Raw genomic sequence first — 26,124 nt, 5'->3', positions numbered from 1 at the left:
AAAAAATTTTTAAAAAAGGAATGGAAAAATTTAAACTGAAAGATAAACGAATCATGAGAAAAGAACCTCCAATTCTATGTACCATTTTCCCCTGGCGCTGGAGTTTTACAGTCCTGTGTGGTCCATAAAGTTGCTTTCACCTGTTCTTCCAGTTGGTCTTTTGGGGGAGGGGCCTGCCGTGCTGATTCTCAGGTGTCTTTTCCTGGGTGGAATGGCATCACCCCCTTGCCAGGTGGCAGGCTCCGTGTAAGCTGCGTTTGGTTGCTCTGTGTGGCTTTTGTTCCCTGAAGGCTTTCTGTGCCTCTTTAGAGAATCACAAATGAAAATGGCTGTGCCCAATCTCCAGCCCTGGAGCCAAAAGATCATGGTCCCCTCTCTTCAGTAAATCCTCAGGGGGGAAGGCAGACAGTCACCACTTTCCTGTCAAAAATTCTGCAGGGCTCCGGCACTAAGAGCTGTCCCCTGGTTGTGCGCACGCCTGCTCCACCTCTTCCAGGGGAAGGCAGAGGGTCCCTGTGTTCCTGTCCTTTGCAGGGTCCCCATGCAGAGCAGTCACCCGATGGGACCACAGCTCACAGTTCATGGCGAACTGAACTGAGAGCCCCCTCCTGGGCTCACTGACCGTAACCATTTTCCCCGCTCCAATTCTTGGGAACTCTACCAGCTCAGGCACCCCCATTCTTTCTCTGACTCCAGGGATCCTGAGACCACACTGTCCCACCTAGAATTCTGCCCTGTTTCACCACCTGAGCACCTTTCAGGCAGGGATGTCTCTCACTGGAACAGATTTCTAAGGGTTCCAAGTTTTGCCCTCCGGGGATATATCACTTTCCAGTGGCCAGCTTACTGAGGCTCCCTCCCCCTGCCATTTATCTTGTGATATATCCCCTCAGAATCACTTCTTGGCATGTCCTACCTTGCAGAAATTGGTCGCTTTTCTACTTGTAGAGTTCCAGATATTCTTTTCTTACATCTCAAGTTGAATTCATGGGTGTTATCTAGCTAAATTCAAGGGACCAGATAAAATGAGGCCCCCTACTCTTCCACCATCTTGCCTCAGAAGCCCTCTGTGTTGGTTTCTATCATTAAATGAATAAGCCACGTCTCCTACTCTTGAAGGTCTGGCCTTGTGTAGGAGATGAACCTTATCATTCAACTCCAGCTTAGCTTCTGGTTGTCTCTCAAGCATTTATGATTTTCCAAGCAGCCTATTTTATTATTCATAGCTCCCAGTAGCTGAGGGTATGCCAAGACCCGTCAGTGTCCCAAAAGGAGGATTTCAGTGAGCACCTAGACTCAGGCTGATTGGAAGCCAGACCAGCAGGCAACAGCCTTTAGGAATTAAAACACATAGTCCCACAGGACCACAAGTATAAGCCCCAAGGCCACGAGGGCCAGCATATCTGAAGGGGTCTCCTGTGGCAGTTGAAAATATCAGGGCTCCAGAGGAGTGTATAAATTCCTTTCTGGGGGATACCAGTGAGCTGTAGTGAAGAGCATGAAGATAGCATCTTCTGGCCCATGCAGCCCAAGAGCGGCTCCATCGCCTCCAGGTGTGTGCCAAACCTGAAGCCCGCTCCTAACATCAGAACTGCAGGATAAGCAAGAAGGCTTCTTCCACAGAAAGGCTGGGGGCGTGTCCTGGTATGCTCTCTCTGCGGAACCCTGGGAACTGCAGTCTGTCAAGAACTGCCTCTTTGATTGTTACAATCCTATGGGACCCTGGAACGCAAGCCTCCGTGGTCACCAGATGTAAAATCTGGGGCACCAGCTGTGAGCAGAAGTCCCCCTCTGGGAGATCTTTCACTCTGGAGCACAGCAGAGGGTGAGCGTGACGATGGGGCCACTGGCTGGTGAAAGGCAGAGGGGACGTGCAAAGATGGCATTTGCTGAATAAAGAAAAATAATTTTAAAAGGGAAAAAAAAGAATACTAAAGAAAAAGAAAAAGATGGTGTCTGCTGGCTTTAGCAAGGCAGAGAGAAAGTAGGAAGATGGCTTGGAAAGTAACTCCCAGGCCCCTATGCCTCAGACCAACACTTCAAAATTAGCAAATGAGTTTTTCATAGTAAGTCTGGGTGCTTTTCAAAGGGCTGCTACAAGATGGATGGACCTAGACGGCATCATGTTAAATGAAATAAGTCAGACAAAGACAAATACCATGTGATTTCACTTAGACGTGGAATCTAAAAAACAGAACCAACCAACCCACCCACCCCAGAAACAGACTCATAAATATAGAGAACAACTTGGTGGCTGCCAGGGGAAGAGGGCAGCAGATTGACAAACTAGGTAAAGGGGATTAAGAGGTATACACTTCTAGTTATAAAATAAATATCAGGCATCCAGGGATGAAAAATACAGCTTACTGTAATAACTTTGTATGGCGACAGATGGTAACCACTTCCTGTGGTGAGCATTTTGTAATGTATATAATTGTTGAATCACTATGTTGTTCACCTGAAACTACTATATCAACTATACTTTAATTAAAAGCAAAAAAACAAAGTGTTATCCATAAAAAATGATCTATGGTAATTATGATGTGGGACTGCCTAACAAGGTATAGTAGTCCCCACCTTGGCCAGGGGAGGGGTACGTTCCAAGACCCCCAGGGGATGCCTGAAACCATGGACAGTACTGAACCCTGCATACACTATGTTTTTTCCCTATACATATGCACATCCACGCAAACCTACGTATATAAGGAAATGGCGTCAGCGCTGTAACCAATATCTTTGATAAGTTTGGTGGTGAGGGAGCATCTTCAGAAGGGAAGTGAATTTAAAATTTTTTTTCTTTTCTTGCTTTTATTCTTTATTTTTAATGTGAGAAAACGGAGTGTGCTTAAAGGAGATAGAAAGATTCAGAAGAGACCAGTAAGTTAAGATCCTGGAGGGAAAAGAAAATAGGCCTGAAGCCACGGAAAGTCACTGACCTTCCATAGTCGCAGCCCTCAGAGTGCTTAGGACAGTTTATCTTCTGCAGCACTACTGTTCAGGGGGAGGTATGTCCATGACTACTTTCTGCTTATTGTTTTTGGCTCAGTGAATGATAATGAAATGGAACAGGACCATTTAGGTCATTTGTTCTTGACATCACTCTAACATTATGCACACAGTCTTTTTCTTTTTAAAATACCTTTGTGGCACGTGCTTTTTAGGGCATGAGGCCCCTCCTATCAGGACTCTTTGCCAATGTTGTTTTATATCTCCCCTAGCTCCCTTTGTGGGATTCAACGTTTTGCCTAAAGTCTGGTTCAGACTGAAGATTCACGGGGAAGATGGGGTACAGAAGGTTCTTTTTCATCAGTACTACTGGCTTATTGGCACTACCAGTACCTCCCGCCTCTCTGTAACCCTGCAGGCAGTGGTTTCTGTGGAAGTCCAAGTGGTGCAAACATATGAACGACTGGAGTACTGCACGCGACTGTCAAGAGTTTAATCTCAATGTGAGGAAAGGCTTGGTCTTCAGGATACATTACATTTAAAGCCTCGTTAATCTGTAACTGAAGATGGGTATCTCATCTTTTATCAGCTAGCAAGAAATCTAAAGTCCCATTCCATATTAATTAGATTAGCTATTCTAGAATTAAGTAGAAAAACTAAGCACTTGAAAAAAAAGATGTCATTCTTGTATCTTTTTTTTTTTTTGGCATATTACTTAGTGACATTATTCAGCTAAATAAGGGTGAGAAACCAGGAAAAAGTGTGAAATGAAAGAATTAACCTAGTAATACAATTACTTACATTTCTTCTAATCATTTTTTACACAAAAAAAATCTCAGAATGGCAGTTGTTTGGCAGGCCCAGAAAGCAGTAATTCAAATTAAAAAGGAAATCCAGTGTTCTTTAAGAAGAAAACTGGAATGACCTCCATGTAATAGCATGAGTAAGAAGCTGACATCCGTTCATAACACGGAGAAGGGAAATTTTTATTCTCTATACGAGAAAACGCAATCAGAAATACTAGAAACACAAAAAAACTCTACAAGAAACTCAAAGTCCCAACATGCAATCTAAAATGTGTAATGCTTTTTAATAATTGGCGGAGAGGAAGAAAGAATTCATTCGACCTTGACTCTAGCACATGCTTTTCTGAGCAGCACTGGAGTTAGGGTGTTGGTATCATACAGAAGAAAGGCACACTTGACCATGATTGTGCTTCTCTCTATCAAAGGTTACAGTTCATCCCTTCAGCCACAGCTCTCCCTGAAAATTCTGGTAACTACTCTTACCCTTGTCACTTCTGACTTAGAGACAGCCAACTGTGGGGAATCACCATTCCTTGCTGGTTTCTTTTAATCCTGCCCACATTTTTTGTAAAGGGATCCTTCACTAATCTCTCTTAACCACCCCTTTTGAGAGTATTTACTAGTACCCTAGCACCAAGGAAGAGTGGAGTAAGACTTCAAATTCCACCCACTGGTGATTGCAGGCCATGAGTTAAGCGTAAACTGAGATGAGGGACATAAATCTCCTGGGGGCACCTGGGTGGCTCAGTCAGTTAAGCATCTGCTCAGGTCATGATCTCAGGGTCCTGGATGGCCTCATTCAGGCTCCCTGCTCAGTGGGGGCGTCTGCTTCTCCCTCTCTCTCTCTCTGTTCCCCCCCCCCATGAGCTCTCTCTCTCTCAAATAAATAAAATCTTTTTAAAAATCTCCTTTTCCCTTTGTCCCATGCCCATGACTCTTGCAGCGTGCTCCTCTTGTGCCAGGTATGGTTCCAGTGTTAGGTACAAAAGGCTTCTGAAACAAACATACTTGGGCTTAAGCGAATTCCTTAAGCTTAAGTGAATAAACAGATCAATTCCCACAGCCATTATTAACTCATTTAGAACAGCTGTGCAAGTTACTAAACAGCTCCTCTCCTGCATCCTGGTGAGATCAGGCTAGATCTGTCCCCACTCCCTCCCCTGGAGAGCTTGTGTGGGCAAGGCACAGCCTCCATTACCACCTGCGGTGGCCCTGCCTGTCCCTATGCCAGAGGAAAGACTGGTTATGTTGAACCCACGGAAAAGCCGTTCAGTCTTGAACTTTCAAGGCTGATGAAATAAAATACCGAACTCTCAATAGCCCCCAAACCAAGGATAACCTTCCAAATCAACCTGGTCTAACCATGTTGTGCTACAAAAAGGGATTTGTCAGATGTTTCCATGTGATACGAACACATCTCAGCAAGAGCCCAAATGCGGGCATAAGGCTTACTGGCGAGTGACTGAATTTTCTGTTTTTCATAAAGATGGAATTTCTTGGTGTTCAGGTCAGTTCAGATGGTAAAGAGCACTGCCTCTCCTTCCTCCCAACTACAGATCTACTTTTATTTTGGCAGCCTTTCTCTCACTTGCTCAACGCCAAGGCCCTTCCGTGTCCGTTTCACTCAGTGACCCAGAGGCAACCACACTGAACACATCAAAGTTTCTTCCCACCCTGCTTTCAAATGCCCGTGGGAATCGTGACTCAGTTGTGACATGGACAGCATGCACTTCGAATCTGCCCATTCTGGGTCCTTTTCTCCTTCTTTGGTGCTCCCTTTCCCCGTCTCAAGGTTTCAAGCTCTTTTTGCTTGGAAGCAAAACCCACTCTGCCTGAAAGGGCTTAAAAAGTTATTTGTATTTAAGTCTGAGTCTCTAATAATGATACATCTTCGCATCAAATACGTAAGGTTTGCTTTGTGGTACTTCCATGTGGCTGCGGTGCTATCACATGATTATCATTTTTGAGCCCGTGTGGGTGTGGTCAGACTCCGCTGCTGGCTGTTCACAGAGCATAAATCATCTTTTTTTCATTGAGAGCAATTAAAGGGCTCATTTCTACCCAGCACCAACCTAGTGCTTACCATTAAGTATACGGGTCGGTGTGCGCCAGGCGCTGGGTGGGGTACTCGGTATCTGCCGGCCCAGTCAATGCTCGCAATCACTTTGCTGCTTTCAGGATCATCACTGTAAAAGAAGAGACTAAGGCTCTTCCTTCTTCCTAATACTACGAAGTGTCCGTTTCCTTCTTTCTCTTTGGAATGTAGCCTTCTTTTGTCTTTAGGACAAAGGTTATTCCAAATAAAAAGAGGAACAATTACTGCTATTTATTGAGCACTTACTATGTACAAGGCATTGTGGCAAACATTTTACAAAAATAACCCAACTGTACTCTTTTTTTTAATTTCAAGTTTATATTTAAACTCTAGGTAGTTAACATGTATGGTAAAATTGGTTTCAGGAGTAGAATTTAGTGATTCATCACTTACATATAACTCCCAGTGCTCATCACAAGTGCCCTCCTTAAGACCCATCACAGATTAAGCCCATCCCTGTCCGTCTCCCTGCAACAACCCTCAGTTTGTTCTCTATTGTTAAGAGTCTCTTAGGGTTTGCTTCCCTCTCTTTTTTCCCCCCTTCCCCTATGTTCATCTGTTTTGTTTCTCAAATTCCACATATGAGTGAGATCATATGGTATTTGTCTTTCTTGGACTGACTTATCTCACTTAGCGTAATAGATTCTAGCTCCATCCATGTCATTGCAAATGGCAAGATTTCATTCTTTCTGATGGCTGAGCAATATTCCATTGTATTTATACACAACAACTTCTTTATCCATTCATCAGTTGATGCATATTTGGGCTCTTTCCACAGCTTGGTTACTGTTGATAATGCTGCTATAAACATTGGGGTGCAGGTGCCTCTTTGAATCTGTAATTTTGTATCCTTTGGGTAAATCCTTAATAGGGCAATTGCTGGGTCACAGGGTAGCTCTATTTTTAACTTTTTGAAGACTCTCCATACTGTGGTCCAGAGTGCCGCACCAGTTAGAATTCCCACCAACAGTGCAAGAGGGTCCCCCTTTCTCTGCATCCTCACCAACATCTGTTGTTTCCTGTGTTAATTGTAGTCGATCTGACAGGTGTGAGGTGGTGTCTCACCGTGGCTTTGATTTGCATTCCCTGATCATGAGTGACGTGGAGCACCTCTCCGTGTGTCTGTGAGCCATCTCGGTGTCTTCTTTGGAAAAATGTCTATTCATGTCTTCTGCCTATTTATCAACTGGATTATTTAGTTTTTGGGTGTTGAGTTTGATAAGTTCTTTATGGATTTTGGATAGTAGCCCTTTATCTGATATGCCATTTGCAAATATCTTCTTCTGTTCTGCAGGCTGTCTTTTAGTTTTGTTGACTGTTTCCTTTGCTGTGAAGAAGTTTTTATCTTGAGGAAGTCCCAGAAGTTCACTTTTGCTTTTGTTTCCCCTGCCTCCAGAGACATGTCTAGTAAGACGTTGCTGCGGCCGAGGTCAAAGAGGTTGCTGTCTGTGTTTTCCTCAGGATTTTGATGGTTTCCTGTCTTGCATGTAGGTCTTTCATCTGTTTTGAGTTTATTTTTGTGTGTGGTGTAAGAAAGTGGTCCAGTTTCATTCTTCTGCATGTGGCTGTCCAGTTTTCCCAACACCATTTGTTGAAGAGACTGTCTTTTTTTTCCATTGGATATTCTTTCCTGCTTTGTTGAAGATTAGTTGATCATACAGTTGTGGGTTTTCTATTTTGTTCCACTGATCTGTGTATCTGTTTTTATGCCAATACCATACTGTCTTGATGACTTTAGCTTTGCAATACAGCTCAAAGTCCAGAATTGTGATGCCTCCTGCTCTGCTTTGCTTTTTCAAGATTGCTTTGGCTATTCAGGGTCTTTTGCAGTTCCATACAAATCTTGGGATTATTTGTTCCAGCTCTGTGAAATATGCCGGTGGTGTTTTGATAATGATTGCACTAAATGTGTAGATTTTTGGTACTACTGATATTATAACAATGCTTATTCTTCCAATCCATGAGCATGGAATATTTTTCCCTTTCTTTGTGTCCTCTTCTATTTCTTTCATTAGTGTTCTATAGTTTTTAGAGTACTGATCTTTCACCTCTTTGGTTAGGTTTATTCCTGGGTATCTTATGGTTTTTTTGGTGCAATTGTAAATGGGATCGATTCCTTGATATCTCTTTCTGCTGCTTCATTACTGATATATAGAAAGGCAACAGGATTCTGCACATTGATTTTATATCCTGCAACTTTGCTGAATTCATGTGTCAGTCCCAGTAATTTTTTGATGGCGTCTTTTTGGTTTTCTACATAGAGCCATCCTACTGAACGTCTGACCTCTTCCTTACGTCATTTACTCTTTATACCAATCCTTTGAGATGGGGATTACTTTCCAAGAACAAAGAGATTGTATACTTTGTTTTGAATTTCACATCTAGCAAGTGGTGCAGTGGGGTTAGAACCTGGAACAATCTGGTTCTAGCCCTCTACACTAGTGTCGCCCAAGTTACTACGTGGATCATTCAATAAGAAATGAACCACGATGTAAGTTATGAAGTATGTCATAAAAATCACTTCATCTTGGCTAACTGCATAATAGAGCATCCGTGGAGCTGGAAAAGGAAAATTTCAAGTTTTGCAAATAGCACCTACTAAGAAAATGGGAAACATAGCACTCGGGATTTTATTTGAGTTTAAAGTACACAAAGTGAACACAAAAATTCATCAGTGCCTTCGGTCTGTGTTGTGTTCCCTTCCTGATTTGTCACTTTTCTCTGTGAAATATTAACAAAATCTCCTACAGCATCTCCTTAAAAAAATGGTTTACCCAATAGATTCTTGAAATTCTATATAGGAGCACTGGAGGCTAATTACTTGGTTGCTTGCCTTACAGAACGTTTATTTTCCCTCCTAGGCACAACTCCGATGTTCATAAACCAAATGTTGTGCAACTTGCACCAGAGAGAGGCTGGTCTCAGATACTCAGGAGATACGAAGTCCTAAATCGAAAGAGCCCCTCAGTCTGTACATTTCATGCTATTCTTTTCTTTCAACTTCTTTCTCCAAAGTTTCTTTTCTCTTCTTGAAAAGTTCCTTAAACTTGCTACTTAATTCTTCTTTTCTGCTGCTTCTCATATCCTTGCTCACTTCCTCAAAAATAAAATTAGAGCCATTCCCCAAGGGTTCTTCCATGACTCTGTGTCTTTAATTCCATTTTAAGTCAGCAGTCCCTTGCGTAAATTCCTGTACCCTGACTCTGACTTCCTAGAACAAGCTCTTTATTCCTCTGTCACTCGCTTTCTTTTATTTTTTCCACAACACTGATTGTTTCTGTTTTATGTTCATTTGCCTTTTTCAAGCTTTTTGCTCTACTCTCTGATCCTTTCATTTTTGACTATTTGACTGGCAAGACCGAGTAGCCCCTTTCTGCTTTTCATTTCTGTATGATCCAAATTAAAGAAGTATTGATTTTAAGCCCAATTGCCCTCTCTCTCTCTCTCTCTCTCTCTCCCCTTCTTCCAAGGTTAGAGTCCTGGCTTCTGTTGGCTTATGAAACACAGTTTCTTCCGGCATGATTGTAGAACAGTAGTTATCTGATTGACCTGGGGGACATTCCTAAATAAGTATATCTGACCTTCCCATTTCTTCTACCCTTCCTCTGATATTCCAGGATTGAGGTGGTATGGGGGATAGAAAGCAGGTACAAGGGTTTTTGTTTTTTGGGTTTTTTTGTTTTGTTTTGTTTTTTGACAAAGTGCCACATGTGATTTTTCTGCTATGACCTTCTAGCTTGCAGTCCTGCCTCTGACTGATATCCTCCACTCTAGAAGCTTCCATTCCCTGGGTCAGAAATAGATACATTTGTTTAGGTAGCATTTTTTTTTATTATGTTATGTTAGTTACCATACAGTACTTCATTCGTTTTTGATGTAGTGTTCCATGACTCATTGTTGGCGTGTAACACCCAGTGCTCATTGCAATACATGCCCCCCTTAATACCCATCAGGCTAACCCATCCCCCCACCAACCTCCCCTCTAAAACCCTCAGTTTGTTTCCTTGTTTCTCTGATCCTTTCATTTTTGACTATTTGACTGGCAAGACCGAGTAGCCCCTTTCTGCTTTTCATTTCTGTATGATCCAAATTAAAGAACCATAGTCTCTCATGGTTTGTGTCCCCCTCTCGATTTCCTCGCCCTCTTCATTTTCCCCTTCCTTCTCCTGATGTCCTCCATGCTATTCCTTATGTTCCACATATAAGTGAAACTATATGACCATTGTCTTTCTCTGATTGACTTATTTCACTTAGCATAATCCCCTCCAGTTCCCTCCATGTCAATGCAAATGGTGGGTAATCATCCTTTCTGAAGGCTGAGTAATATTCCGTTGTATATATGGACCACATCTTCTTTATCCATTCATCTGTTGAAGGGCATCTTGGCTCCTTCCACAGTTTGGGTACTGTGGACATTGCTGCTATGAACATTGGGGTGCATGTGTCCCTTCTTTTCACTACATCTGTATCTTTGGGGTAAACACTCAGTAGTGCAATTGCTGGGTCACGGGGTAGCTCTATTTTTAACGTCTTGAGGAACCTCCACACTGTTTTCCAAAGTGGCTGTACCAACTTGCATTCCCACCAACAGTGTAAGAGGGTTCCCCTTTCTCCATATCCTCTCAACATTTGTTGATTCCTGCCTTGTTAATTTTTGCCATTCTAACTGGTGGAAGGTGGTATCTCATTGTGGTTTTGATTTGAATTTCCCTGATGGTTAATGATGTTGAACATTTTTTCATGTGTCTGTTAGCCATTCATATGTCTTCTTTGGAGAAGTGTCTGTTCATGTCTTCTGCCCATTTTTTGACTGGATTATTTGTTTTTTGGGTGTTGAGTTTGAGAAGTTCTTTATAGATCTTGGATATCAGCCCGTTTTCTGTAACGTCATTTGCAAATATCTTGTCCCATTCTGTGGGTTGCCTCTTTGTTTTGTTGACTGCTTCCTTTGCTGTGCAGAAGCTTTTTATCTTGATGAAGTCCCAAAAGTTCATTTTTGCTTTTGTTTCCCTTGCCTTTGGGGACATGTCTTGAAAGAAGTTGCTGTGGCTGATGTCAAAGAGGTACTGCCTATGTTCTCCTGTAGGATTTTGATGGATTCCTGTCTCACACTGAGGTCTTTCATTCATTTAGAGTTTATCTTTGTGCGTGGTGTAAGAGAATGGTCGAGTTTCATTCTTCTGTACATAGCTGTCCAATTTTCCGAGCACCATTTATTGAAGAGACTGTCTTTTTTCTATTGGATATTTTTTCCTACTTTGTTGAAGATTAGTTGACCATAGACTTGAGGCTCTGTTCCATTATCTAAGTGTGTGTTTTTGTGCCAGGACCATGCTGTCTTGGTGATCACAGCTTTGTAATATAGCTTGAAATCAGGCAACATGATGCCCCCAGCTTTTTCTTTTCAACATTTCCTTGGTGATTTGGGGTCTTTTGTAGTTCCATACAAATTTTAGGATTGCTTGTCCCAGTTCTTTGAAAAACGCCATTGTTATTTTGATTGGGATGGTGTTGAAAATATAGATTGCTCTGGGTAGCACAGACCTTTTAACAATGTTTATTCTTCCAATCCATGAGTGTGGAATGTTTGTCCATCTCTTTGTGTCTTCTTCAGTTTCTTTTGTAAGTGTTCTGTAGTTTCTAGAGTATAGATCCTTTACCTCTTTGATTAGGTTTGTTCCGAGGTATCTTATGGTTTTCAGTGCTACTGTAAATGGAACTGATTTCCTAATTTCTCTTTCTACAATTACATTGTTAGTGTATAGAAAAGCAACTGATTTCTGTGCACTGATTTTGTATCCTGCCACATTACTGAACTGCTGAATGAGTTCTAGCAATTTGGGGGTGGAGTCTTTTGGGTTTTCCACCTAAAGTATCATGTCATCTGCGAAGAGAGAGAGTTTGACTACTTCTTTGCCAATTTGAATACCTTTTATTTCTTTTTGTTGTCTGATTGCCAATGCTAGGACTTCTAGTACTATGTTGTTGTGTTCCTGATCTTAAGGGAAAAGCTGAGTGGGCTTTTCATAGATGGTTTTTACGAAATTGAGGAATGTTCCCTCTATCCCTACACTGTAAAGAGTTTTAATCAGGAAAGGATGCTGTATTTTGTCAAATGCTTTTTCTGCATCAATTGAGAAGATCATATGGTTCTTGTCTCTTCTGTTATTAATGTATTCTATCACACTGATTTGCGAATGTTGAACCACTCCTGCATCCCAGGAATAAATTCCACCGGGTTGCGGTGGATGATCCTTTTAATGTACTGCTGGATCCAGTGGCTAGGTGATGAATGGGTTATCAGTTCAGTAAGCAGCAAGTGGAATGCTTTTGGGGGCAAGATGTGAGTGGCACGTGGAAAGGATCAAAAGGTCCTTTTCCATCTGCTGCAGAGTAATTCACTTGTTTGATGCAAGGGTTAAGGTTGGGCCAGGATTCATTTTATTATAATTAAAAGTAATTCTACACATTGCAATAGAAGTTACTTATATTTTGATTGAGTAACTTAAAATAAATTGCTGTTCTGAGTTCATATCAGATTGAACTTCTGGCTCACATATAGAATCAGCCCCAAATTCTTCAAGAACTGAAAGTTTACTGAGTCCAAAGAAAAGTACTGAAACAGGGATGCATGGGTGGCTCAGCCGGTTAAGTGTCTGCCTTCTGCTCAGGTCATGATCCCCTGGGATCAAGCCCTGTGTTGGGGTCTCTACTTATGGGGGAGCCTGTTTCTCCCTTTCCCTCTGCCATTTACCCTGCTTGTGCTTGCTCTCTCTCTCAAATAAGGAAATAAATAAAATCTTAAAAAAAAAAGAAGAGCACTGAAACAAGTGTTCTTCAAGCAATATCTAGAGGTTTTCTACAAATAAAAGAATGCAAAATGACATTTATTGATTGGTCTGATAATGATTCAGATTGTGAAACTGATGACCACAGTTTAAAACAAGGTTTTGATTATAACTGAGATACCACTTTACCTGAGAAAACATCCTAGATGAAATCAAACAGGCAACCACAAGTCTTAGGCAAAAATTACTTCTAAAATTGCTAAAAGTTATCAATGACAGTTTATGTTATTATGAACAGGATTCATGAAGGGAAAAGGATGAAAACAAACACACGGCCATACAGAACTTGACAAGATGATTCATATGGAAATTCAAGGTACCCAGAACTGCCAAAATATTGGAAAAGAAAAACAAAGTTGAAGGACTCACGCACTCTACAAAGCTACAGTAATCAAGACAGTGTGGTACTGGCATATAGATAGCCATTTGGATGAATGAAACAGAATTGAGAATCTAGAAAGAAAACTTATGTGATCGGCTGATTTTTGAAAAGTGTGCCAAGTGTTCCCACTCAATAGGGAAAAAATTAGTCTTTTCAACAAACGATGCTGGCTAGCCACATGCAAAAGAATGAAACCGAACCTTTATCTCACACCACACACAAAATTTATCCAAAATGGATCAAACATTTAAATGCAAGAGTTTAAAACTATAAAGCTCAGAAGAAAACATAGGCATAAATCCTTGTGAACTTGGATTAGGCAATCATTTCTTATATGATATCAAAAAACAAGTGATGAAAAATAGTATACTGAAGTTTATGAAACATTAAAACTTTTGCATTTCAAAGCACACCAACAAAAAAGGAAAAAGACAACCCAGAAAGTGGGAGAAATATTTGCAAATCATGTATGTGATAATGAACTTGTAACTAGAATACATAAAGGACTTAAGTTGCTACTAAAAAGACAACCCAATTTTAAAAATGGGCAAAGCATATGAACAGGTATTCCTCAAAAGAAAATATACAAATGGACAATAGCACATAAAAAGATGGTTGACATCATTAGCCACCAAGGAAATGCAAATAAAAACCCCAGTGAGATACTACCTCACACCCACTAGGGTGGTTATAGTCAAAATGACAGATAGTAACAAGTGTGGAGTTCATGACCTGAGCCGAAATCAAGTGTCAAATGCTTAACCAACTGAGGCACCCAGGCGCCCTGAATTGAACACTTTAAATGGATGAATTATATAACATGTGAATTTTTATTATATGTTAGTCACCATATAGTACATCATTAGCTTTTGATGTAGAGTTCCATGATTTATTGTTTGCATATATCTTGATAAAGCTGTTATAAAAAAAAATTGCTGTTCTGTTGGTACAGAATAAATCCCTTAAAAACTAGTTCTGAAGACACTTTCCTGCATAGAACCTCAAGGCAATACTAGTGACAGCCCACTGACCGCGCAGTTCTCACGGATGTTATGACAGAATGCTGGAGGAAACTAAGGAAACGGGGCAAATTAAACAGAGCGTAATTGAAAACGACCTCTTTCTGACTTCAAAATTTCTATTCTCGGTAGCAAGATTTTCTTCCTCTGTTTTCTTACTTCTGCTTTTTGAATTGCAATTTATAAGAAAAAAAGAGAGGAAAGAGTGGAAATGCTATTCCATCATGGTTTGGGGCAAAGAAAATGAACTTTTGCATCAGACGGACCTGTGTTCCAATCCCGACTCAGCTCCCTGTAGGGCAACAAATGACAAAGTTACCAGCTAACTACAGTCATGGCTGAGAAAGACTTGAACTCTGTTTTCTCACACATAGTCTAGGGATAATTTGCTATTTATTGTTTAGCTCGCTGGTATCCATTGGCCCTTCTTTTCCTATCAGTATCCAGAAACGTCTCTGGTGGTGGTGGGGAATATCCTCTCCAACGCTTTTCTATCTGGTATTTTGATTTCCTTCCTGATTTTCCATAGATGTGCCTCTAGCCTGGCTGATCAGCACATTCCATGTTTCAGGGTTGGGAACAAATCAAATTGAGCCACTGGGATTAAGCTTAAAACCTTTGTTCGAGTTGTTGAAGTGGAGTTTTTTCTCTGCTGCTGCTGCTGCTGAATTGATTCGGACAGGGTACATGTATGGAGCTGCTCTACCTTTGTGCCCGTATGAGGCCTGAGAGTGTGGCCAGCACGGAGATGACAGAGTGGAGACAGGCAGAGGTCCCGGGCCTTGGGGACATCATATACGGCTCTTGTTAAAAGCATGGCAGCATCAACCCTGGACTTTTCAGTTATATAATCTGATACCTTTTAAGCTTAAACAAGTAAGTTGACTTTTCAATTACCTACACCCCAATGAACCCTAAGAGTAACATGATCTACTGTTCTAGTTACTACAACTGTAGAACAAATGACCCCAAAACTTCATGGTTTAAAACAAGAAAACGTCATGGTTTTAAACAGGAAAACATTTATTTTGCCAAACCTGGGCAGAGACTGGAGGGTGTGGCTTGTTTCTGCTCTATTTGGTGTCGGCTGTGGTGGTTTGGAGACTGGGGGCTGGAATTACCTGGAGGCTTACTCACTCACGTGTCTGCTAGCTCGGCTGGGAAGACTCAGCTGGGACTGGAGAACTTAGGCCCCTTAGGTCTCTCTCTTTTCCTTCCTCTCTCCATCCCTCTCTCCCTCCCTCCATAGTCTCTCCATGTGACCTTTCCAGCGTGGCCACTTTAGGATAGTTGAAATTCTTACGTGTCAGTTGAAGGCACCCAAAGCACATGTCCCAAGGGACAAAAAGCTGGGGAGAGCTCTACTGCCTTTTGTGTCCTAGCCTTAGAAGCCACACAGGGTCACGTCCACCATAGTTCCAGGCCCACCCAAATTCAAAAGGAGCAAACAGGACCCCACCTATTAATGGAGTCAACATCCATGTGATAAGATGAACATATGGATTGAGATATATTGATGCGACCATCTTTGAGAATACAACAGGCCACACATTGTGGGGTATTTGTGAAGATTAAATGAGAAATATCTCAAAAGACTGTATTACAAAAAATATAATATAGAGCTGAAGATCTGAATGGGCTGAGGGGCCCCTAAGGAGATCAATGTGAACTAGAAATACTTCTCTGGTCATGTCAGGAAAATACTAGTGAGGACAGAAGAGAGGTGGAGTTGAGAGGGAGATGAGTGGAGAAAACAATCAGCCAAAGTTTACCATGTTGAGCTTTAAAGGCAACATACACAGAAACTTGAGAAAGGAAATGTGAAAATAACATTTATGTCATGAATCTGCTGTTGTTTCTACATATGCTAGTATTTCTGATTAAAACTGTGTATTTACTAGGGCTCCTGGGTAGCTCAGTTGGTTAAACACTGGACTCTTGATTTTGGCTCAGATCATATCGCAGGCTTGTGGGATTGAGCCCTCTGTCCAGCTCTGTGCTCAGCGGGGAGTGTGCTTGAGATTCTCTCTCCCTCTACCTCTGCCCCTCCCCCAACACGGGCACATGAAGGCACACAAACTCTCTAATACATCTTAAAAAAATAAAATAAAATTGTGTATTTACTTATTTTTGCAATCATGCTTGAGTAATAAGAGATGGCAGGAAATGGAGCCAGCCTCCTCTCCCGGTTCAAAATTCCTGTGACCGAAGTTTTACTCTATTAATCCCATGACAAGAGCGAGCTGCCAACATCAGTGTTCCTAAAATGTATCTATGATACTTTCTTGAGAAGTCAATATTAAGTATTTTGGAAGCTAATGCTATCAAATTAAAGTTACATAATATCCGCCAATGTTAAATACACATATAAAAATTGAATCAGATAATTGCCTAAGATTAAAATAGAACGATAAAATTAAGCAAAACCACGGCAAATATAAAATTTACTGATGAAGCAATTGCAATTAAACTGACCAACTAAGTTACAGTAATAACAAGCCCTTTTAGATTTGAAGTCTAAAATAATCCAAAGGAACTAGCTCTCCAATTTTGCGAAAGTTCGACTTCTTTATGGACAAAATGAGGGAGTTGGGTTAGAGATTGTTGGCTTTTGTAGGGAGGGTGTTAGAGTTCTTTCATAATCAGATGGAAGTTCTGGACCTTCTTCCCAGAGATGCACCGACACAAACATTTTCCATATGGTATTAGTGGTACGTTCTCGAGTCCAACTTTAAAACTCCTGGATTGCTTATGGTCTTTTTTTTTTAAGATTTTATTTATTTATTTGACAGAGAGAGAGACAGCCAGTGAGAGAGGGAACACAAGTAGGGGGAATGGGAGAGGGAGAAGCAGGCTCTCAGTGGAGGAGCCCGATGTGGGGCTCGATCCTAGTACCCCAGGATCATGCCCTGAGCCAAAGGCAGACACTTAACGACTGAGCCACCCAGGTGCCCCACTTACTGTATTTTTTAATTCTAAGTTCTGTGAGTAAGGATAGTTGATTTTAGCACTACCTTCATACATTCTCAGGCTTGGGAGGAATCAAAGCCCTCTTGAGTTCACTGTCAATTCTCTGACCCAGGGCCAGCTACCTCAGGTGTTATCTGGCAAGAGCCTCACTCTATTGTCACCATCTTGACATTCTTAATTTGTGGACAAAGAGCCCCATATTTTCATTTTGCACTGGGACCCACAAATGATGTAACTGGACCAGCTCGGGCCACCCTCTGAGACGCTACTCTCCCTTTTTACATTCTTGAGAAGTAGGCATCTGGTCTGTGTGCACTCAGAGAGCAAGGAGGAACTAGACACTTTTTGGGGCAGCCTATGTCAGTCCTGGAATCTACCTCCTTATAACAACACCCATCAGAGTCTTCTGTGTGGGACAAGTTTCTTTTAACATAAAAATGCCTTACATATTTGAAGACAGCTACCATTCTTCACCACCCCAGAAGAAATCTAATAATGAATTGAATCTTCCCTTGTTTGGCTGATCAACGGAAGAAGAAAGGCTGTCAAAACCTCACATGAGATGAAAGGGCCAAATACAAAAAGGAAATAAAATGATTAGGATTGATGCCCTAGGACGACAAACCAGGAAAAAAAATAAATAAAGAGGAACAGCAGGGTTCGTATTTCTGAAATGGAAACAAGCCTTAGGTTCCCCCCCCCCCATCACACACACACAAAAACCCCCAAAGAATGAACTATGCTAATGCAATGTACTCTCATTCTGATATTGGTAAGAAATATGGCAGCTTCGGTTGTCTCCGAGGCTTTGTTTTTAAGTATGTATCTCAAACAAACAAGTAACATGAAGGACCAGGTTTAGCATCATCATGCCAAAATATGTGTAGGCATTTCCGATCTCCTTAGGGAGAGACTTTGATTTTGTTTACCTGTTTTCCTTCTTTCTTTCCTTTTTTTTTTCTTTTTAAACCTGTGTTTTGTTTAACTGTGTAATCTGGTACATAGTACAGTACCCGGCGCACAGACGGCTGTCCGTCGTGCATGTTTCTGTGTCTGGAGAGAGAAGGTGACCCTCCTGCAGGCACAGGTATGCAAAGATGACTCTGCACTGAGCGGATGGAGGGGCCGACTGAGTACCACACGCCTAATGACCCCCTTCACTGGGCATCAGTTCTGAGCAAGTAGGAGGCAGACAGGGTGCGGAAGCTGGAGATCTTGGGACAGCTTTAAGGATGACTTTTTCCTTTTTATTTGGTTCTCATTACAAAGAGAAAGGCAGAATCTACTGTTGATATGCTTACTGAAAGTGTTTCTGGGAATATAAATTTGGACTAGTATTTTAAATAGAGGCATCCTTGGGACACCTGGGTGGCTCAGTCAGTTAAGTGTCTGCCTTTGGCTCAAGTCATCATCCCAGGGTCCTGGGATCGAGCCCTACATCGGGCTCCCTGTTGAGCCTGCTTCTCCCTCTGCCTGCTCTGCCTGCCGGTCCTCCTGCTTGTGCTCTCTCTCTCCGACAAATAAATAAATAAAACCTTTAAAAAAAATAAATAGAGCCATCCTCACATCTAAATTCTGCATTTTCAAAATAACCTTCTTTTTATTATAAAATTTATACATAAACTCTGGCCAGAAACCTGTGTCCTATTCATTCTTTTTTCCAGCTATTGCTTAGTGATTTTATAATTTTAAAATGTTTTAATAAGTTTTACTTTTTTACAAGGTGTCATATGGGTCAAAATGTAAAAATATAAATGAGCATATAGTGAAAAGTTTCCCTCTAACCGTTGTACCCTGACCATTCAGCTTTCCTGCAGGCAATCGGCATTACTGCTTTCTTGTCTATCCTTTTTTGATTTTTTGTGAGAGCTTGAGTGATTAAATCTCAATTCATTTCCATTTTACTCGGAATGGGGCCGTTACTAACATTGTTTTGTGTGTGTTGGGCAGGGAAGGATAAGAACTTAGCCTAGTCTTTCAAGATTTTCTGCTTTGATCTCCTATCTTCAGAATTGTAAAATTAGCCCCGAGCAGCCAGTGACCCATTACCATTGTGCTCTCTACTCCTCTGTCCCAAAAGAGCATAGCTAGAATGTAATAAAGTCTTCATGAAGCCACAATAAAGCAAATATAACTGTATTAGGGCAGGACCACTCTGAGTTATTTTCTATTGCTCTCTCTGATATGATTAATCTTCAATGGCTACGGCAAAATGTTTCCCTGGCAAGATATCAAGAGATAAAAATCTTAGCTTGTCCCTCACTCAATTTAGGGAGCTCTGTCTCTTGTTTCCCTCTCTTCTGAAGAGTGGGGAAAAAAGAATGTTGCCTTTTAAAAAGTTCACTACCAAACAATGATTCAGAGTTCGTAAGCCTGCTTATGAGGAGAACTTTCTATGCTTCATTTCTCTCTACACTTGCCCTCATCAGGGTTGGAGGAAAGACCTTGAGTGGGTTTGAGGGTTTTAGAGAAAAATTTTACCACTGGGTTGTTGACTGGATTCCATTATTTTGTGCCCCCAGAACTCACCCACTTCCTCTTCTGTGTACTGCCTCCTTTTTCTAGGAATCATCCCTTCTTCCTGTTCACTCACATGGTCAATTTGGGAGTGGCAATGTTGGTTCAAACGCAGTTTACGCCTTGGCCAAAATTTATTGGTCTAGAGATGGACACCAGATCCAATCTGGGCCAACACAGTTGCTTTACAGGATATTTAGACTTTCATCTGAGACTCAAGTCATTATTTTTCCAGATGGTTGAACCTGCCAGTAACATGTAAAGTTCAGGATCTTCAGGCTATGTTTGTTGTCATGAGGACGAAAGAAATAGAGGCAGATAGTCTGAAGAGAGGAAGAAAAGGAACAAGCAGAGATAAAATGGAGAGTCACTGACAGCATTCCTGTTTCTGGATCCAGCTGTTGCTGCCCTTGCTTACCATGAGACATCTTAATTTTCTTTTGGCATAAGCTATTTCAGGTTGGTTTTCTGTTCCTTGTAGCCAGAGTCTAACAAATAAAGAGGAATGTGGACACAATTTAGCAAGATGGTGGAGTAGGAGGACGCTGAGCTCCCTTTGTTCCACCTACACACTGAGACAACAACTAGACGTACTGCAACTCTTCCTGAAAATGACCCAAAGACTCAGAACAGATCTTCCATAGCTGGTCATAGAGAGAAGGCCACATCCAAAAGGATACAAGGGGTGGAGATGTGGTGGGGAACCAACCCCCCAGTATGACTAATCACCAACAGGAGGGATATCACAAGCATGGAGGAGTGAGGGGATCAGACCCCAACCTGGGCATCCCTGGTCCTGAAGATCAATATTGGAAAGACAAGTCCCCATAACGTCTAGCTTTGAAAATCAGCAGGGCTTAACTCCAGTAGCTTTAAAAATTAGTGGGGCTTTATTCAGGGAGCTTTAAAAACTAGCAAGGCTGAACTCTAGGAGAGCCTAAGGGCAAAAAGGAAACTGAGTCTCCACCCTTAAAGAGCCAGCATGCCACGTAGACTACAAGCTGATTTTTTAGCAGAAACTTCGCCAGATATATTCAAAGTACTGAAAGAAGAAAACCTACAACCAAGATTGCTTTCCCTGGCAAGACGTTTATTCAGAATGGAAGCAGAGATAAAGAGTTTTCCAGACAAACAAAAGTTAAAGAAGGTCATTACCATTACGCCAGCCTTACAAGAAATGTTAAAGGGACTTCTTTAAATATAAAGAAAGGGCCACAACTGGAAGTAAGAAAATTATGAAAGAAAAAAAAATCACCAGTAAAAGCAAACAATAATAAAGGTAGATTACTTACTTATAAAGCCAGTATGGAGGTTAAAAGCCAAAAACTCGTAAAGTCAAGGGATGCAGAGAATTAAGATAGGACATCAGATACATAAACCAGGGAGGAGGGAGTAAAAAATAAATAGTGCTTTTATAATGGGTTCAAACTTAAGCAACCATCACCTTAATATGGACTGCCACAAAGATGTCACATATTAGCCCTGTAGTCACCACCAACCAAAAACCTATACTAGATCAACAAAACAAAAGGAGAAAGGAATCCAAGCATAACACTAAAGAAAGTTACTATGTCACAAGGAAAGAGAGCAAGAGAAGAAAGGAATATAGAAGAACTACAAATACAACCAGAAAACAATGAACGAAATGGCAGTAAGTACATATTTATCAATAATCACTTTAAATATAAGTAGACTAAATGCTCAATCAAAAGACATAGGGTGACTGAAGGGATAAAAAAGCAAGACTCATCTATACCTGTCTACAAGAGACTCACTTCAGACTTAAAGACATATACAGATTGAGAGTGAAGGGATGGAAACAGATATTTCATGCTCATGGAAGCCAAAAAATGCCGGGGTACTGATACTCCTATCAGAGAAAATAAACTTTAAAACAGACTGTAACAAGAGACAAAAGTGATCATTACACGATGATAAAGGCATCAATCCATCAAGAGGATAAAACAAATATAAATATCTATGCACCCAACGTAGGAGCACCTAAATATATAAAGCAAATATTAACAGGCATGAAGGGAGAAACCGACAGATATGCAATAATTGCAGAAGACTTTAACACCCCACTTACATTGATGGATAGGTCATCTGGTGAGAAAATCAACAAAGGAACAGTGGCTTGAAATGACACATTAGATCAGACGGACATAAAAGAGATATATAGAACATTCCATCCGAAAACAGCAGAATACACTCTTTTCAAGTGCACATGAAATACTTTCTAGGATGGATACATGTTAGGCCACAAAACAAGTCTCAATAAATTTAAGAAGACTGAAATCACATCAGGCAGCTTTACTGACCATGAAAGTATGAAACTAGAAATTAATTACAAAAAAAAAAAAAAGGAAGAAACAGAAATATGTGGGGACTAAATAACATGGTACTAAAGAAATAATGGGTCAACACAAAAGTCAAAGAGCAAATAAAAAAATACCTAGAGACAAATGAAAATAAAAACATAACAGTTCCAAATCATTGGGATGAAGCAAAAGAGGAAAGTGACTAGTGATACAAGACTACCTCAAGAAACAAGAAAATCTCAGATTAAAATCTAACCTTACAACTGAAAGAAACATATAAAGAAGAATAAACAAAGTCCAAAGTTAACAGAAGGAAGGAAATAATAACGATCAGAGCAGAAATAAATGATAGAGACTGAAGAAAAAAATAGAAAAGATCAATAATACAAAGAGCTGGTTCTTTGAAAAGCTAAATAAAAATGATAAACCTTAGCCAGACTAAACAAGAAAAAAGAGAGTACTTAAATCAATAAAATCAGAAATGAAAGAAGAGAAGTTATAACTGACACCTCAAAAATACCAAGGATTTTAATGGATTACTATAAAAAAATGACATGCCAACAAACTGGACAGCCTAGAAGATACAGATAAATTCCTAGAAACATACAATCTCCCACTACTAAATCAGAAGGAATAGAAAATATGAATGGAGCAATTACTAGTAATGAAATTGAATCAGTAATCAAAAAGCTCCCAATGAACAAAAGTCCAGGATGAGATGACTTCACAGGTGAATTCTATCAAACATTTAAAGAAGAACTGAACTTCTTAAACTATTCCAAAAAATTGAAGAGGAAGGAATGTTTCCAAATTTATTCTATGAGGAAAGCATTATTCTGATACAAAAACTAAACACACTACAGAGAAGGAAAAATACAAACCAGTATCTTTGATGAACACAGATGCAAAAATACCCAACAAAATATTAGCAAACTAAATTCAACAATACATTAAAAAGATCATTCCCCTGGATCAATTGGGATTTATTCCGGGGATGCAAAGATGGCTCAATATATGCATATAAGTCAACGTGGTACAGCACATTTAAAAAATGAAGGACAAAAACCATATGATCATCTCAACAGATGTAGAGAAAGCATTTTACAAAACTCAACATCCATTCATGATAAAAATTCTCAACAAGGTGAGTTTAGAGGGAACACAGTAAAGTCCGTATATGACAAACCCATAGCTAACATCATGCTCAAAGGTGAAAAACTGAGAGCTTTGGAAAAGACATCCGAATTGGTAAGGAAAAAGTAAAACTGTCACTATTTGCAGATGACATGATATTATATATAGGAAACCCAAAAGACTCCACCAAAAAACTGTTAGAACTAACCAATGAATTCAGTGAAGTGCCAGGATACAAAATCAATATACAGAAATCTGTTGCAGTTCTATACATTAATAATGAGTTAGCAGGATGGAAAATAAAGAAAACAATTCCATTTACAATTGCCTCAAAGAGAACAAAATACCTATGGATGAATTTAACCAGGGAGATGAAAGACCTGTACTCTGAAAATTATAAGACGGTGATGAAAGAAATCAAAGGTGACTACAAATAAATAGAAAAATATACCATGCTCATGGATTGGAAGAATTAATATTGTCAAAATGTCCCTACTATACAAAGTAATCTATAGATTTAATGCAATCCTATCAAAAAACCTATAGTATTTTTCACAGAACTAGAACAAAAAATCCTAAAATTTGTATGGAACCACAAAAGCCCCTAAATGGCCAAAGCAACCTTGGGAAAGAAGAACAAAGCTGAAGGTATCACAATCCCTGATTTCACACCATACTATAAAGCTATAATAATCAAAACAACATAGTACTGGCACAAAAAAGACACATAGGTCAAAAGAACAGAACTGAGAGTTCAGAAGTAAACCTACCCATATACGTCAATTCACTTACAACAAAGGAGGCAAGAATATACAATGGGGAAAAGACAGCCTCTTCAATAAATGGTGCTGGGAAAACTGGACAGCAATATGCAAAGAATGAAACTGGACCACTCTCTTACACCATACACAAAAATAAACTCAAAATGGATTAAAGACCTCCGAAAGAAAATACAGGCAGTAATCTCTTGGACATTGGCCTTAGCAATATTTCTCTGGATCTACTTCCTTAGGCAAAAGAAACAAAAACAAAAATAAACAACTGGGACTATTATCAAACTAACTGAAGGAAATCATCAACAAAACAAAAAGGCAACTCACTGAATGGGAGAAGATATTTGCAAGTGATATATCTGATAAGGGGTTAATACCCAAAATATATAAAGAACTTCTACAACTTAACACCAAAAAACCCAAATAATTTGATTTAAAAATAGGCACAAGACCTGAATAGACATTTCCCCAAAGAAAACATGCAGATGGCCAACAGACAAAGTAAAAGGTGCTTAACATCACTCATCGTTAGAGAAACGCAAATCAAAACCACAATGAAATGTCACCTCACAATTGTCAGAATAGCCATTATCAAAAAGCCAAGAAGTAACAAATGTTGGTGAGGATGTGGAGAAAAAGGGAACCCTTGTGCACTGCTGGTGGGCATGTAAATTGGTACAGCCACTATGGAAAATAGTATGGAGGTTCCTGAAAAAACTAAAAATAGAAGTACCATACAATCCAGTAATTACACTTCCGGGTATTTACCTGAAAAAAAATGAAAACACTAATTTGAAAAGATATATGCAGCCCTATGTTTATTGCAGCATTATTCACAATAGCCTGGATATGGAAGCCACCCAAGTGTCCATCAATAGATGAATAAAGAAGTGGTCTATATATACACTGGAACGTTACCCAGCCATAAAAAGAATGAAATCTTGCCATTTGTGACAATATGAATAGATATCGAGGGTATTATGCTAAATGAAATAAGCCAGACAGAGAAAGACAAATACCATATGATTTCACTTACATGTGGAACTTTAAAAACAAACGTCCAAAGAAACAGACAACAGCAACAATAAAAGAGAGAGTAACAGACTCTTCAATATAGAGAACTGGTGGCTGTCAAAGGTGAGGGGTGTGTGGGGATAGGCAAGACGGGTGGAGGAGATTGACAGGTACAAACCTGCAGTTATAAAATAAATAACCCATGGGATGAAAAGTACAGCACAGGGAATAGAGTCATTAATGCTGTTACACATCTGCAGGGGTGAGCACTTCACGACGTATGTAATTGCTGAAGCACTATGGTGTATGCTGAAACTAACATGTCAATTCTACTTCAATCAAAAATAAAAAATTTAAAATAAATATGCAAAAAGGGGTGTGTGGCAGCAACAGCTATCCCTGTGACCTACCTGGTAGGCTCTGAGATCTCACATAATTCTCTACAGCATCTCCTCTGCCGTCTGAAGTCTGTATTCTTTTAAAAACTTACTCAGATCACGTGTCTAACTGAAATATCTACCTGAAATGGTTCTTCTTGTATACATGTTAATTACAGTAGACTAACATTGACACTTTGTTTATGTGACAGGAAACACGTCTGAGATCTTTAACTTGTGCATGTTTTCTCTTCAGTATTTCCCCTTCTCCTGTTCAAGCAAAGCTTCAGCAATGTTCAGAGAAAAGCTAAAGAATCTCCTGACTCTTGGGGGTGAAAACCTGAGTCCATAAGCGAGGTCCTTCTGGGGAAATTTGTCAAAACCAAGCGGGGACTCCCCACCACACCCCAGAGTATCCAGGAGCAGAGAAACTAGTTAACAAGCAGAGCCCCTGGGAGGTGGCAATACCCCAGGACAAAATGTGGAAACGGCCTATCTGGGTAGACAGGCAGGCGTAGACAGCTCTGCTGAGATCTGTATGCTCCAGAGAGGCAAAGAAATAGCAGAAAAATGCCTGTGCCTGTGCTCATCTCAGGAAGTAGGGCAGAGGAAGGCTGGACATACAGGGGCTGTGACGAGAGGAATGGGGATCTCAGTCCTGACCTGTGAGGGCCATACCCAAGACCACACATGTAGATGTCTCAGTGGACACTGTGGAGATAGAGAACTGGACAAGATGCCCCCATCTCTGCCACACCACCCAGTGCGTTGGCTCCTCTGATGCCTCCTGGGACTTAATACAGACCTTGAGAAATGGAGACTCTAAACTGACCAAGTTTCCATCACCCTAGCAGAATATAAGCCAGAAAGAGGAATTAAGTAGAATAATAGAAAAATACAGCTACTTTTATGCTTGAGTTTC

At 40.4% G+C, this 26,124-nt stretch overlaps 1 protein-coding gene across 4 annotated transcripts in view; it reads right to left on the bottom strand.

Annotated features, from left to right (window-relative positions):
* Positions 1–26,124, bottom strand: part of NAMPT (nicotinamide phosphoribosyltransferase) — a 401,813-nt gene that overhangs the window by 64,422 nt on the left and 311,267 nt on the right. For all 4 annotated transcript variants that reach the window (XM_057304070.1, XM_048212899.2, XM_057304071.1 and 1 more), the window contains one exon: positions 5,836–5,938. The gene's annotated coding sequence lies outside the window, so the exon portion shown is untranslated. The remainder of the gene's footprint in view (positions 1–5,835; positions 5,939–26,124) is intronic.

The sequence above is a fragment of the Ursus arctos genome, unplaced genomic scaffold, assembly GCF_023065955.2.
Source record: "Ursus arctos isolate Adak ecotype North America unplaced genomic scaffold, UrsArc2.0 scaffold_3, whole genome shotgun sequence".
Classification (NCBI taxonomy): Eukaryota; Metazoa; Chordata; class Mammalia; order Carnivora; family Ursidae; genus Ursus; species Ursus arctos.
Note: the sequence above shows the minus strand (reverse complement) of the source record. Positions and strands in the feature narration are given on the sequence as shown.